The sequence below is a fragment of the Erythranthe guttata genome, chromosome 9 (genome assembly GCF_056151865.1).
Source record: "Erythranthe guttata isolate IM_541 chromosome 9, IM_541, whole genome shotgun sequence".
In the NCBI taxonomy this organism is placed as follows: Eukaryota; Viridiplantae; Streptophyta; class Magnoliopsida; order Lamiales; family Phrymaceae; genus Erythranthe; species Erythranthe guttata.
Window position 1 is genome coordinate 5,296,751 of NC_142541.1, and position 16,369 is coordinate 5,313,119.

The 16,369-nt window shown below is 36.6% G+C and overlaps 1 pseudogene; it reads left to right on the plus strand.

The window, feature by feature from the left end:
* The first annotated feature begins 235 nt into the window (after positions 1-235).
* Positions 236-1,127, plus strand: LOC148767946 (uncharacterized; annotated as a pseudogene).
* The last annotated feature ends 15,242 nt before the right edge of the window (positions 1,128-16,369 follow it).

Consider the following 16,369-nt stretch of genomic DNA (forward strand, 5'->3'; position numbering starts at 1 on the left):
TTTTAACACGGGGGCTTTAGCGGCAATTAGACATTTCACAGAGGGTTGTATGCAATTAACTCCAGTTAACACCTAGAACTAGTCATTAGACAAATTCCTTATTATTAGGGATATTTTTACTTTTATGTTAGAAGCTTTTGTAAGGCTATATAGCCATGGTTTTCTTATTTCAATAAACATGTTTTTTCTCCCCCAATATTCATACATTTTTCTTCAAAATACTTAGTCTAAATTAACATCTGGCATCAGAGCCTTGAAATAGGGGCCTGGTTATTAAGAAGCCGCAACTTCTACGCTTATTGCAATAAGCTCTCATGGCAACAAAAGGAGGAAGTTTTATTCAACCATCAATTCCCAGATTTGATGGCCACTATGACCACTGGGCCATGTTAATGGAGAATTTCTTGAGATCGAAGGAATATTGGAGTCTCGTTGAGAATGGGATCACTCGCTCTCTAGAAAGCACCGCCCTCACTCAGATGCAAATCAACAGTGCTCCAAACAATTCTGAGTAAGGAGACTTCCAAGGATGTATGGGATTCAATGAAAAAGAAGTACCAGGGCAGTGCGAGGGTGAAACAGGCACAACTACAAGCTCTTCGCAAAGAGTTTGAAATATTACAGATGAAGGCAGGTGAGTCTCTTAACGATTATTTTGCTAGAACATTACTTGTGGCCAATAAGATGAGGATTCATGGAGAAAAGATGGGCGATGTTGTTATTATAGAGAAAATTCTCAGATCTATGACAACAAAGTTTGATTACATTGTATGCTCAATTATATTGAAGAGTCCAATGAAATCGATGATTTATCAATTGATGAGTTGCAAAGTAGTTTGCTCGTGTATGAACAACGAGTTGTTGGTCATGCTATGGAGGAACAAGCATTGAGATTCAGTCATGAGTCGTACTTTCCTGGAAATGGCAGAGGACATGGCAGTTATGGAGGTTCAAGAGGGCGCGGCCAAGGTCGAGGTAGAGGATGGGGAAGTTTTGACAAATCTAGAGTGGAATACTACAATTGTCATGAAATGGGCCATAACCAGAGTGAGTGCCCGAAAAATATTAAATTGAATTTTGCAGAAGCTGAGGATGAGATGTTACTAATGCCCTGCTTCCCAGAATAAGGAGAAAGTAACATTTACACCTACTGAGTATGGTAAACAAGTGTGGTATCTTGACTCTGCTTGTAGTAACCATATGACCAATGAAAGAGCATACTTCTCCAAACTGAGAACTTTATGGAGAAAGTTAAACTTGGAAACAAATCAAGCTTATGTGTTAAGGTTAAAGGCGATATCAAGATGGAGGTGAATGGTTGCAAGAATGTGTGTTCCCAAAACATTCTGGCCAGAAGCTGTTAAATGGAGTATCCATATTCTAAATAGATGTTCAACATTTTCTGTACAGAACATGACTCCGGAAGAGGCAATGGAACTAAACCAGGGGTAGCTCACTTGAGAGTTTTCAGTTGCCTAGCTTATGCGCACGTTCCTGACCAATTAAGAGGTAAACTTGAAAATAAAAGTATTCCATCTGTTATGTTTGGAATTAGTGATGAGTCGAAAGCATATAGACTATGTAATCTTATTACTAAAAAGATTATTATAAGTCGTGATGTTGTTTTTGATGAAAATAATTGGTTGAATTGGTCAGAATGTGGAGAACTTCAATTACCGATGGATCTAGAGGATGTTAGCAAAGAGCAAGCCGAAGAAATATAAAGTGGTAATCCAGAACATCAATCATCTGATGATGAACTTTCAAGGGAAGAAAAGAATTAGCTCATTCACCAGTCCAATAGGCCACTAAGAACAAAAAGACCACCTAGATGGCTAACGAATTATGTTAACGGAGAAGAATTACGTGAAAATGAATCTAGTGTCCATCATATATTATTTGCATACACTGATCCAATTATATTTAAGGATGCAGTGTTGCATACTAAATGGAGGCATGCTATGGATTCTAAAATAGAAGCGATTGAGAAAAACAACACTTGTGAACTAACTGAGCTTCTAGATGGTGCAAAAACAATTGGCGTGAAGTGGATATACAAAAAAAATTCAATGAAAATGGGGAGGTGGACAAGTACAAAGCGAGGCTTGTGGTGAAGGGATATGCACTGGAGTATGGAATAGACTACGCAGAGGTTTTCGCTCCAGTCGCCCGACATGACACTATTTGAATGGTGATCTCCTTAGCAGCTTTGAATGGATGGACTTTGCACCAACTTGACGTCAAATTGGCTTTTCTCCATGGAGAACTAGAGGAAGAAGTGTTTATCGAAAGCAGGCTTCGAGAGCCTGGTACAGCCGTACAGCCGGGTTATATCCAGAAATGAAAGGAGCTTAAAATGTATAGACCGAGGAAAGCTTTATATGGCTTAAAGCAGGCTTCGAGAGCCTGGTACAGCCGTATAGAAGCTTATTTTTTGAAGGAAGGGTTCGCTAAATTCCCCTTTGAGCATACTTTGTTTATCAAAAAAGAGCAAAATGTACGTTACTTATAGCCTGTTTATATGTTGATGATTTGATTTATACATGGAATGATGAAAGTATGTTTAACGAGTTTAAAATGTCAACGATGAGCGAATTCAAAATGACCGACTTGGGAAAAATGCATTATTTCTTGTGTTTGGAAGTTAAACAAGGAGTTGATGGGATCTTTGTTGGGCAACAACAAAAATATGCATATGATAACTTGCAAGATTTAACATGAGTGTTTGCAACTCAGTTATCAATCCCATTACACCAGGCACAAAACTTATTCAAGAAGATATTCAAGCAAATAGTGGGTAGCTTAATGTATATAACATCAACGAGGCCGGATTTGATGTTTTCTGTTTATCTGATCAGTAGGTTCATGAGCTCACCAACTGAGAATCACCTTCTTGATGCCAAAAGAATTTTGAGGTACCTTAAGAGTACAATTGACTATGGATTATTCTACAAAAAAGGTAATGGAGGAGAGTTAGTGGGTTATAGTGATGGTGACTACGGTGGCACATAGAAGATCGAAAGAGCATGTCTGGATATGCATTTAAAGTCAGTTCAAATGTTGTTTCTTGGTCATAAAAAAATAGCCCGTGGTTACTTTATCGACGACTGAAGCCGAATTTATTGCTGCAGCTTCTTGTGCATGCCAAGCCGTACGGATAAGAAGAGTTTTGAAGGAATTAAATTGTGAACAACTGGATGCTACTACAATCTTTTGTGACAATAGTTCTACTATCAAATTGTCAAAAAACCCAGTGATGCATAGAAGGAGTAAGCATATTGATATTAAATTTCACTTCCTTCGAGATCTCGCAAAAGAGAAAGTCATTGAACTTTTTCATTGTTCAAGTCAAGATCAAGTGGCAGACATATTTACTAAGCCACTAAAGGCTGATGCTTTTATCAAGATACGGGAGCTTCTTGGCATGTGTTCAAAGTTTGATGTAAACTGAACTCTGTGTATTCAGTTTAGGGGATGGTGTAAAAGCTAATAATGGTTACTATATTAAGTTATTTATTTATTAGGATAAATAAGATTTGTGGTCAAGCACGTTAGTTTGTTTTAGATATAGTCAACACCTAGAACTAGTCATTAGATAAAGCCATTTATTAGGGATATTTATACTTTTCTTTAGGAGCTTTTAATTTGTAAGGCTATATAACCATAGTTTTCTTATTTCAATAAACATCTTTTTTCTCCGCCAATATTCATATGTTTTTCTTCCAAATACTTAGACTAAATTATCACTATTATTTCTTAGTTCTCATAATTTGGATTACATATAAATGAGCATTTCAAATTACTTCTTTATTTCTCTCTTTCATTTATTTATTTTATTCTGCAGAATTGTTAATGCTGAATAATCTGTCATACTTAAGAAAATTGCCGGAGTTTCATAACACTGTTGCCTTTTGATGCGTTCTACTTCACAGAACCTGGTGACTCAGTCAATCGTGGCGACTCAGTCGATCGTCGTCAAAAGAATGTATGCTTTACATAATTTTGTGAAAGAAAAAAAAATGTTATTTTCCACTATTTGCCTTCACTTTTATTTCTAAAATATATTCTTCGGTCTCGTTTGGTTGCCAAGATAAGATTAGTTAAGACAAGATTAAATAATCTAAGGAAAATCTAATTATTTTATAGGATTTCAGGACACCCAAAACAAAAGCTCCTTAAAAGGTAAGATAATAAAAAATCAAACAAAATTCAATTATTTAGTTAATCATGACTAATCTCACAACCAAACGAGGCATTAATATTTTTAATTAATTACATAGTAATTCATTGGATTTATATGTACTTTTTTTTTATTATTTTATAAGGTACATATTTTAATGGATCTATTACAAATAAGGTCATCATGACTTCTTATTCATAAATGGGTCGTAACAAAAAAACTATTTTATAAAAATAAATCAGACAATGTCTAGAGGTGTGTAAAAGAGTAAAATATCCCATCACATTTTAATATGCTCTAATTTCACCCTTTAATTTACTTTAACCTTAACTGGATCCCAAATTTCACCAATTATTCAATTTTGACCCCTATCCCAATTTTGACTATAATTTCGCCCGTCGCCACCACTTACCGCCGGTCTTCGGCGTTAATTTTTTTTTTCCGCTTCGGTCGCCGCTGACCGGCAGTCAACGCCGGTCTCAAGCGTCGTTGGCTTTTTTGTTTTTGGTTTTATGTTTTTGGAATTTTTTTCTTGAATATTTTTTGGCACGTTTAAACAGTAATATTGTTTTGGTTGACACTCATATTAACTATAGTACTATTTAACATAGTAATGTTGTAATATTACTCTCTAGCAAAGTAATATTAACGCAACAAAAATCAATATTATTGTGTAATACAATGATATTAATATGTTGATCGTTCAACAAAGGCAAACATAATAAAAGCCAAAAGAGTTAATATTGATGTGGTTAACAGTAATATTACTGTCAACGACAATAATATTACTGTAACGAATATTACCGCCAACCACAGTAATATTATTGTGTTTACAGTAATATTACAACAATAGACAATAATATTATTACGTTAATCGGTTAACAAATCAAACGAAATAAAAAAGCAAAAAATAATAATATTGATGTGGTTGGCCGTAATATTGTTGTGTTTACAGTAATTTTATTGTCAACGACATTAATATTATTACGTTGACTAGTTAACAAATAAAAAATAAAATAAAAAAGTAAAAAAATAAAAATATTGATGTACTAGAAAGTAATATTATTGTGTTTACAGTAATTGTACTGTCAGCACAGTACAATTACGGTCAATAACAGTACAATTACGGTCAACATTCAGGGGCGGCCATAAAGAAAAACGGATAAACAATTTTGAAGAAAGAAAAAGTCAACGCTGGAGACCGGCTGTGAGCGCCGGTCAACTCCGAAAACCATTGGCGTAAACAAATCAAAAAATCAAAACAAAGTCAACGTCGAAAACTGACGGCGGAAAAAAACAAAAAAAAAATTAAAAAAATCAACGCCGGAAACCGTCAGCAAAAAAAGAATTAAAAAAAAGTTTAAAAAAAGTAAAAGTCAAAATTGAAGTTAAATTGGAGTTACAATTAGGAATTGAGTTTGAAGGGTTGGGGGTAAATTTGTTATATACATTAATTTTGTCTTTATTTATAATACATATTAAAGGGATGAGATTAACAGTGAAAGAAATATAGCCCCTGAACCTAGAATAACAAAGATGGTTAGACAGGGATTAATTATGCATAAAAACCGCTATTTTTATTAGATGATTGATATGCCTAATTGGGCCAGACCAATTAGCCTACTATTTCTCTACGCACTGGGCCACGAGCCCGATCTAGAAGAATACTATTACAAAAGCCCAATTACCTTCAAATAAGGTTTGACCCAACAAATTAACCACAGCCCAATCGTCAAAGTATAAATAACGACGGAATTCATTTATTAAAGGTACGCCCTATTATTTGAGTAATACTATAATTTGTATTCTCTCAACTATTTCCACAATCCGCACGTCTGACTTGAGCGTCGGAGGGGTTTCCGCCGGATCAACCCCCGGCCTAGTTCACGTGTTCTTTGTTCGCAGGTATCTCAGGGTCATCTAGCACGTGAGCAGTGATCCACTTTACTCTCCCAGCTCCCTCGATCTCAACTACTTAAGGTGATCTATTTTTAGCATCATCATAATGGCGCCGTCTGTGGGAAGGCATACAAGATCACGTAGCGAGCATGATGTCCCTGAGTCATCTACTCGGAGAGAACGTGCCAATGCTAACAACCTTCCACCTCGTGGAGGCTCTGGTTAGCCACTTCCTCCTCGTAATCAAGATCCATCTCATGAGGTCCAGATAAATCCCCCGCAGGATCCACCACTCTCTGCTCCTCGAACGGTTCAAATAACCGAAGAGGCCCTCCAACACATGATTGCGGAAGTTTCAACTCGAGCTGCCATTGAAGCAGTGGCACAATACATCGCCACAACGGGAGTCAACGCTCCCCTGGCATCTCCACCCGTGGCACAACGACCTCCACCGCCACCGGATAATACATCCACCTCAGACCCTAGGTCTCGAATGCAACAATCTACTCATCGCCATAATGCACGAACCGGGTGACAAGTCCCACGTTCACCTTCAAGAGGCAACGCCTCTCGCCAACGAGTACCTCCATACAATGCTGGAGATGATGAAATTAATAGTCGGATATCTCGCTCGAATCACCTCCCCCACATATGTAATCCTATTGGTGGAAGGGCAATACCTCCAATAAGGCGCAGTCCCTTCACTGTCGCAATAATCAATGAGATACTACCCCAACGAGTAAAGGTCTCGAGTCTACCGCAGTTCGATGGAACTAGTGACCCACATGAGCACCTTGAAAAGTTCTACGCCATGGCAGATCTATATGGCCCAACTGATGCGGCGATGTGAAAGATGTTTCGCACAACGCTCTCCGAACGAGCATTGAGCTGGTTCAACTCCTTGCCCACTGGGTCAATTGAAGCTCTCTCCCAACTAACGGATCGCTTCACCCACCATTTCGCTATCAACAAAGAGTACGCTAAGACTCCCGCGTACCTTTTCACTATCACCCAGAGAGAGGGCGAGACCCTCCGCAACTACATTCAACAATTTGTAGAGGCAACTCAGAAAGTTCCTAACGTGGGAGGAAGCATGCTCTCTGGAACCATTCAACAAAACTTGAAGGAAAGTAGATTCAACGAATCTATTGCAGGAAGACCTCCAACCACTCTGGAAGAGCTACTAAGTCGCGCTGAGAAACACGTGCGCATCGAAGAGGCTTCGGCTCTCCCTCCTCCCAAGAGGAAAAGAGATGAAGATCAATTCAACACCCGGCGACGAGATGGCCGACGACAATGGTCGACATCTCATTGACAATCTCCTTCTACATCTCTGGATTTCCAATGATGCCAATGACACTCGGAGTCTCTGGAGCTCATAACATTGTTAGTGATCGCATCATCCTAAACTGGGGGGCTATCCTACCTTAAGGATGATGCATCACTCACCTCTCTACATCAGTTGGACGAAACCCCTACATCAGCTACTTAGTACGAGCTTACTTATTTCGAGCTTAGTACTTTGATTTTGGGGAGTTTGGGTGTCTGAGTAATTGCACCTCGAAGACTACAATAACAAAAGCATAATCAAACTACATATGGAGTAGATTCTGAGTAATTGCACCTCGAAAAATACATATGGAGATTGAGCAACACACGCTAGATACAAGGAAGTGGCAGGCTTTGACCAAAACAAACACATTTCTATTCAATGTTGCAAACTCTTTCTCGATATAAGCACCCACCTTAATATACATGCTAGAATATATGTTGGTAGTTCTGCATTTACATGTTTGGTTTTGTTGTGTCAAACGTTTGTAGATTTAGTAATATAAGTTTGATTCGGTATTGTTGTACGCAATACATTCATAGTTAATTAATAACAATAGAAAACATCAATAATCAATTAAAAACCAATACATAGTACATTAACTCCATAGAAAAGTCGAATACAAAATATAAAAAACAAGTGCCAAATGCATAATACTAAAAACAAGTGTCGAAAAATTCATTCCTTCAATGGTGATACACACCCACCTTAATATACATGCTAGAATATATGTTGGTAGTTCTGCATTTACATGTTTGGTTTTGTTGTGTCATACGTTTGTAGATTTAGTAATGTAAGTTTGATTCAGTAGTGTTGTACGCAATACATTCATAGTTAATTAATAACAATAGAAAACATCAATAATCAATTAAAAAACAATACATAGTACATTAAATCCATAGAAAAGTCGAATACAAAATATAAAAAACAAGTGCCAAATGCATAATACTAAAAACAAGTGTCGAAAAATTCATTCCTTCAATGGTGATACACACCCACCTTAATATACATGCTAGAATATATGTTGGTAGTTCTGCATTTACATGTTTGGTTTTGTTGTGTCATACGTTTGTAGATTTAGTAATGTAAGTTTGATTCAGTAGTGTTGTACGCAATACATTCATAGTTAATTAATAACAATAGAAAACATCAATAATCAATTAAAAAACAATACATAGTACATTAAATCCATAGAAAAGTCGAATACAAAATATAAAAAACAAGTGCCAAATGCATAATACTAAAAACAAGTGTCGAAAAATTCATTCCTTCAATGGTGATACATGTCCAGAAATACTCCGCTCGTTGCTGAAAGAAAGAACATAGAATAGAGGTAAGAGAGAGAATAAACAAAATTAACACAAGACAATCGTGTATGATAGTTATGAGTAAGCACTAATGCATACGTTTATGTGCGAACCACTATACTTTACGAGAACACACCTCTTTACGTTCAGAGAACACACCACTATACGTTAAGAGAACACTTATGCTACTGCATGGCTTCTTTGCATGTACGGCGATTATGGCCTCTTCTACCACATCATGCACACTTGATAGTACATTTTTTCAGCTTGTGAAGAAATCCTTTTTGTCCTTATGCTACCCAATTGAGATGGCACCTTAGGTGGAACAATGAAGGTATTATCAAAGGCTGCACTACCGAAATCGGTGAAATCCATTTCGGAGGTAGGGATGGGGTTTATTGTGTTTCATATGTCAATTTAAACATGTCAACACACATGTATGGATCACAAAAGTCATATACTCGCAATTTCTTTCTGGTGATACATGCACAAATATACTTACACGGTATTCTTGTGGTTTCCCATTCCCCATAGGAGCATGTCCTCAGCTGGAAATTCACACCATACGACTCACAGTCTGCTTCGACCTCGAAGACCCAACTATTAGACCAATGAACTGTGAGGGTACGTGAGTCCATATAATTTTTTGCCACCGTCTTCTCATGTTTCACGCACAATACTCCAGTCATGCGAATGGATTTTTCTCGCCTATAATTCATCACGGTCATTATGTTTTTTCGTATATGATCGACCATGGACGCAACAGGCAAAGCTCGGGCCTCTGCGACCCAACCATTCCAACATTCAACTAAATTAGAGTTTATCATCCCCATCGTTCCCTACGAAAAAGTGCATTCGCCCAACACTCGAGTTTCGAGGCTTCGATAAATTCTTTGGCACATGGCATCGACTCATATGTCTTATCAAGATGTTCTCTAATCTGAATATGTATGAGTGTATGCATAGTTTTTAAAAACACTGCACCAAAAGTCTTTATTGTGCATTCGGTAGTACTTGGCCAGTTGATACGCGTTCTCCTTACGTATAAATTACCGCAATTGTGCAGAATCGCATTTTGTAGAATAGTGGTTCCAGATATCGATCCAGAGAGACCTATAGATTCACATGCTGAGTAATAGAATTATATTATCGTTATATTATCTAGCCGATCGTAAATGGTTGAACTACTAATTAACCCTAATAATTGACAACAAACAAAGTTGTGAACATGCAAATATATAATAGACGTAAATGGAATAGCGACAACTCTTAACGGGAGGGTTTCGATTTAAAAAAGACGTCTAGGATAAAATCCACCAATGTATAATAAAAAACGATCTACAAACCCGTTATCTAATGCCAAATTCCTATTCGCTAACCCAGACGCTAATATACTCTAACCCCCGTCTCCAGTGTAGTTAGAGTCTACATACAGGTCCGACGTTTCCGTTCAGAACTTGATATTAAGAGAGAATTTAGGTCAAGTCCCTAAGGCTATCCGAGGTGTATCACGTCTCCGTTTCCACAACCCAGGCTACGTTTTCCTAATTTCAAACAAGAAATCCTCTCTCGAGTTCATTCCTATTTAACATCAATGTAACACCCCACTTCCCCGTCACCCTTTTATAAATTTAATTTTTTACATCATTATATTAGGTTTATCACCCTTGCATGCATGGTCTATTTCAATTTATGTGGAGTAGCAAATTCACAGTAATTAGACTTCATTACATTTTATTGAGTATATTGTGTGTGTGTGTGTCTATATATATATATACTCTAACACTAAAGGGTATATGTACGCATTTACATGTATGCTTCTTCCCAGGTAGGGAATTAAATATGTGTATTTTTATTATTTGTCTAATTGTTATATTATAGGGATAAGAAATTTCCTAGGAAAATTATTTAGGAATTTGAAAGGTGCTGCCAGCTAATATATGGAAACTTACTATACTAAATATTACCTATGGAATTGCATTTAGAGGTATAGAGAGTAATTAGGAAAAAGACATTGAACATTCCTATTAGGTTAAATTGCATTATCTTAATTTTAAAATTTTAATTTTCATTTATAATTTTCAAATGACATGCTTCTTGGTGTTGTACCTCATATTATATAAACTTGTACCTCCTTGTACGCAGTGTTAGGATTTCTTGTGAAATTCTTCATTCTTTCCTTTCACAAAAACCGAGATTTGCTCTCTCTATTTAAGGAAGAAGACCAAAAGTCTCTCCTGCTCCTTCTACATGGCACTAAGAGTTTCCAAGAAATTAAATCCTCAACTCCTTATTTCTTTCTACTGCATAAATGCTAAACCATTTATTCTCAATCACCATAGAAATCTCTCAAAATTTTATCAATAACCCGGCACCAATTACCTCAAGAAACCTTTCATTATCGCGTGATCATATCATCAAAATCACACTCTCGGTTTATCTCAATCTATGAGCCCCTCATTAATCTTGGTATCGTTTAAGAAGATTTGAAGATCTTGTGTTGCATGCATCTTTTCTCCGATTTCTAGTAATTTTCTTCTTCTAATCTCAGTCCAGGCAAGATTTGAAGCCTTGCTTGCACCCCTTGTGAATATAGTGTGTGTGTGTGTGTGTGTGTGTGTGTGTGTGTGTGTGTGTGTGTGTGTGTTTTTGAAAGAAAAGTATATTTTTGCTTATTAAGCAAAAGATTAGAGGAATCTTAAAAAAATTCTTCTAGAGAGTTTCTAAAGGTATTAATCCTTAAAATATTTCTCAAAATCTAGGTGTGGTTGAAATCAGCCTTTTTAATCTTAATTAAAATTCAAATCTAGAAATTTAGACTTTAATGTCATATAGGAATTTATTAGCCGTGCATGGAAGTATTAGGTAAGTGCATGTTTAGAAAGCTTAAAGATTAAAGTCTTGAAATTAAGTGTTGATATATGGATGCATGCATGATGCATGCATTAGCGTTGGTATCTTTATGGTTTAGTGTTATAAATACTAGGGGAAAATACAATTTACATCCCCGAACTATGGAGCTTGTTACAAACACCCCCTTGAACTACGAGATGTAACAAAATGACCCATCCGTTTTACAATCTGTTAATTGATGATGATGTGGCACTTTCTCACTTATAACTGATTTTTTGAATATTTGTCGTTTTTACCCTCAATATATCCTCTCTCTCTCTCTCTCTCACTCTCTCTCTCTCTCTCTCTCTCTCTCTCTCTCTCTCTCTCTCTCTATATATATATATATATATATATATATATTATTAATTGATCAAGAATATTTTTTAATTTTTAAACTATCAAAATACCATAAGAAAATTAAATCGACAAATCATTAAAAAAAAAGTAAGACAAAAGTAAAAAAGAAAAAGAAAAAGGAAACATATGCAAATGCTCCTCTCTCTTGAAATATTCTCTAGAACAGAGTGTGCAAACTGTTTCTTCTCACTAGAATCATCAAACTCTCCTCAATTCAAAAAATGCTAACATAAATTAAAGAATAAGAACAACACATCATCTCTTCAATCCTACAATTTGGATGTGCAATTTTTACGAAGAAAGGTTCCATAAAAAAGTCTCCAAATTTTAGTTTCTTGCAAGGATTCTCAAGTATCTCCATTTTCTCGATTGGGCAGTAATCTCAGAATATTTCAACAAAAAACAGAAATTATAGTGAACATATATCAGACAACTGAACAAAAAACTAATGAGATCCCACTCCCATGATAAAATCGAACCTTTTATGACGCCATTTGGTTATATCCTTGTCGTAAGGCTCACCCTCATAGTCCACAATAATTTGTTCTCTCTCCGCTTAGCCCAGCCGCGAACCAGTGCTCCAATTCGCGCAGGCTTCTGTTGCTTCCCGAATCGACTGATTTAGTTGGAATTTTGGGATTTCGATTTGAGGGAGATGACGCGACAGGGGACTTTGAGGTCGTAGAAGCGGAGGCTAAAGTGGCGAGATTGAAGGAGAGTGACGTTGGGACCATCAAAGAAGAGACTCACATATATGTGCGTGCGATGGTGGCGATGAGAGAGACTACCGGCGAGACTCTTGTGGTGGTAGTGGTTCATTCTTCTTAAGATTTAATTTTGGAAGAATGTGTGCTTATTATGGTTGAACTCAAAGACACAACCCGATAATGCAAACATATTTGAAGGACAAAAGGGTAAATGCACACATATAGAAATGGTGTTAATTTTTTATGGTCGACTGAAAACGATAAGGGTCATTTTGTTACTTTTCGTAGTTCAATGAGGTGTTTGTGAGAAGCACTATAGTTCAGGGGTGGAAACTGTACTTTCCCCTAAATACTATGCATGACTTCTTAAATTGTCTGTGTGCGTATGTAAGTGAAGGGTTGACTGTATGGTATATATGAGGTATACTTGATTAGTTAATTGCGGTAATTAAGGTAATAACATATTTCTTTTGCGGTAATTAAGGTACAAACAGATTTCTTTTTACTGCATAAATGCCAAACCATTTATTCTCAATCACCATAGAAATCTCTCAAAATATTATCAGTAACCAGCCCCAATTACCTCGAGAAACCTCTCATCATCCCGTGTTCATGTCATCAAAATCACATTCTCGATTTATCTCAATCGACAAGGAGCCCCTCGTTAATCTTGGTATCGTTTAAGAAGATTTGAAGATCTTATGTTGCATTCATCTTTTCTCCGATTTCTAGTCATTTCTTCTTCTAAATCTTAGTCCGGGCAAAATTCGAACCCTTGCTTGCACCCCTAGTGAATATTTTTTTCTAATATATATATATATATATATATATATATATATATATATATATATATATATATATATATATATATATATATATATATATATATATATATATATATATATATATATATGGGCGTTGTTTTTTCTAGTGTCGTTTTCAAAATTAGCAAACAAAATAGAGCATGTCGCCACGTGGCACGGCGACTCTATTTAGAGTCGCCACGGGGCATGGCGACTCCATTTAGTCAGGCCATGGTCAACGGCGACTCCACTCTCTCTCCTCATTAATTGCCCATCTGCCCCCACCTCTCTCTCTCTCTCCATAATCGCCAGCTCCCCACCTCTCTCTCCCCTCCATCTTCTTCTCTCCTCTCTTTTCCTTTCATTTTGCTTCATTTTGCCCAAATATTAGAAAAACAAAAACTCACAAAAAAAAGGAAAACAAAAACCCACCGTTGTCCAGCCACTCACCGCTGATCCGTTCGCCGCCGTCCGACCAACTCGTCGCCGCCCCACCCCACAGCTGTCGTCGCCGCCCGATCCATCTACAAGGTTATAAGTTATTTAATTATTATTTATGTTTATTAATTAAATAGTTAACTATGTATTTAAGTATTGGTTTAATTATAGTCGCGTGTGTTTAACTATTTGTTTAATTATAATATATGTATTTAATTAATCATTTAATTATAGCATGTGGGTTTAATTAATTGTTTAATTATAGCATGTGTGTTTAATTAATTATTTAATTATAGTATGTGAATTTAATTAATTTTTAATTACATCATGTGTGTTTAATTAATTGTACAATTATATCATGTATGTTGAATTATTAATTATTTGATAGCATGTGTTAACTTAAAGATTGCATATCACGTGTAGTTCTATAGTGCTTAATTTTAGGCTAATGCATAATTTCTAAAACATGCTCAATTTTAGGGCTATTGTCTAATTTTTAGTCCCTTAATTGTATATTCGATTTGTAGTTCTATTAAATAAAATAAAACTAAAATCGAAAATTAATAATTATTTCCTTAATTTTTTGAAGATTCATGGCGGCTAGAAATAATGTTAAAGTGTGCGTGTACTTTGGAGGTCACATAATTCCCGACGATTGGGTAGTGAGATATAGTATTGCCCACAAAATTGTATTTCGAATTAAACGTGACATGTCATTTGCTCAATTTTCTGTCAAAGTTGTATCAACGTCTAGAGGTCGAAATTAATCATTTTGGTCTAAGAGTGTGTTGCAAATCCTACATTTTAAATGGAGGAAGAACGAAGGAAATGATCACTGAAATGACAACGGATGACGATTTACAATTGTGTATCGATTTGGATGAAGGGAACGACTCAATCGAAGTATTTGTTGAGGTCGAACCGAGATACTTTGATAGTGCCCCACCACAAGTGAGTGTAGAAGCATTTGATTTGAATGAACAAAACTACTCACAACCACAAGTGACCCCCGATATTTTGGCGGCGACACAATGTATCCCCAACTTAGGGTTCGAAAACTATTGCGAGACTAGTAGAGTGAGAGAGGTCCACATAGACCCCTATATAATTAACAATGGTAATTTAGGATGATTTGTTGGTGAGGCGAGTGGGACGAGACGGAAAATTTTTGAAAGACGATGACCCGAAAGGAGACTCCATTGGGCCGAACAGTCCGGTGAATTCGGAACCATCCGATAATGAAGACAACGACGAAGAAGATGTAGATGTGCATGATGTCTAGGAGACGTTGTTGCAGTAGAACGAAGGGATAAGGGCAGAAGCGGAGGAACAACCAACGTTGTATGAGTCAATTCCAATTTTTCTCGATGTAATTTTCAAAAGTCGCGGCAGATTCTGTAGATTTTGGAAAGGGCCGATATGATAGGTTTTACGACAGCGATCGATGTATTCTTGGGGTCGGGATGGTGTTTGAGGACAAAAAACGTCTTTGTGCTGCGGTGAGGGACCATTTGATTCGGTTTGCCAAACGGGAATTTACAGTTGTCGAAAATAATAAGAAGATATGGATCTGGCAAACAATTATTTCCCCACAATTGCATAATTGATGAAATGTCGAACCAACACAAAAATTTGGACAAGAACTACATTGCTACACTAATGGTTCAATCTGTTCGAGATGATCCAGCTCGCAAAACAACCGAAGTATGGTTTGAAACGTTGCAGTAGAACTTATTCGGGACTTGGGAGTCCTCAATGAACAAATTGCCCAAGTTTATGAAGGCACTCCATAGAACGAACCTGGATACGACAATCGAGTTTGTATTGAAACCAACAGACATTCCAACAAGGAAGATGATCAAATACTTCTTTTGGGCCTTCAAGCAATGTTTGGATGGATTCAAATTTTGTCGTAGATTTATTAGTGTGGATGAAACTCATCTCTACACTAAGTACAAACACAAGTTGCTAATTGCCGTTTGCTTGGACGCCAATCAACAAGTGTTACCACTTGCATTTGCTCTTGTTGACAATGAAACCACAGTGGCCTTGAAATAGTTTTTTTTTTCAAATGATTCACAGACACCTAATTTCTCAAATTCCAGCTGGAGAAAGTGTTTGTATAATTTCAGATCGAGCTCCAGAAATTATACGAGCATTAGCGGAATTACCCGAATATGCAGCCCTCACGTTTTTCATAGGTATTGCTTGAGACATATGTGCTCAAATTTCAACAATTAGTTTAAGAGTGTTGATCTGAAGGATCTATGCTACAAAGCGGGATCAGAAGCGCAAACCTGGAAGATTATTCGCATTTTGAAAGTGATCAAATCTCGGAATGTTCAAGATTACAACTTCTTGATAGATATTGATCAAGATAAATGGGCATTTGCACACGATGGTGGCAAACGTTGTGGTCTACTTACTACACAACATGTCAGAAGCTCATAATG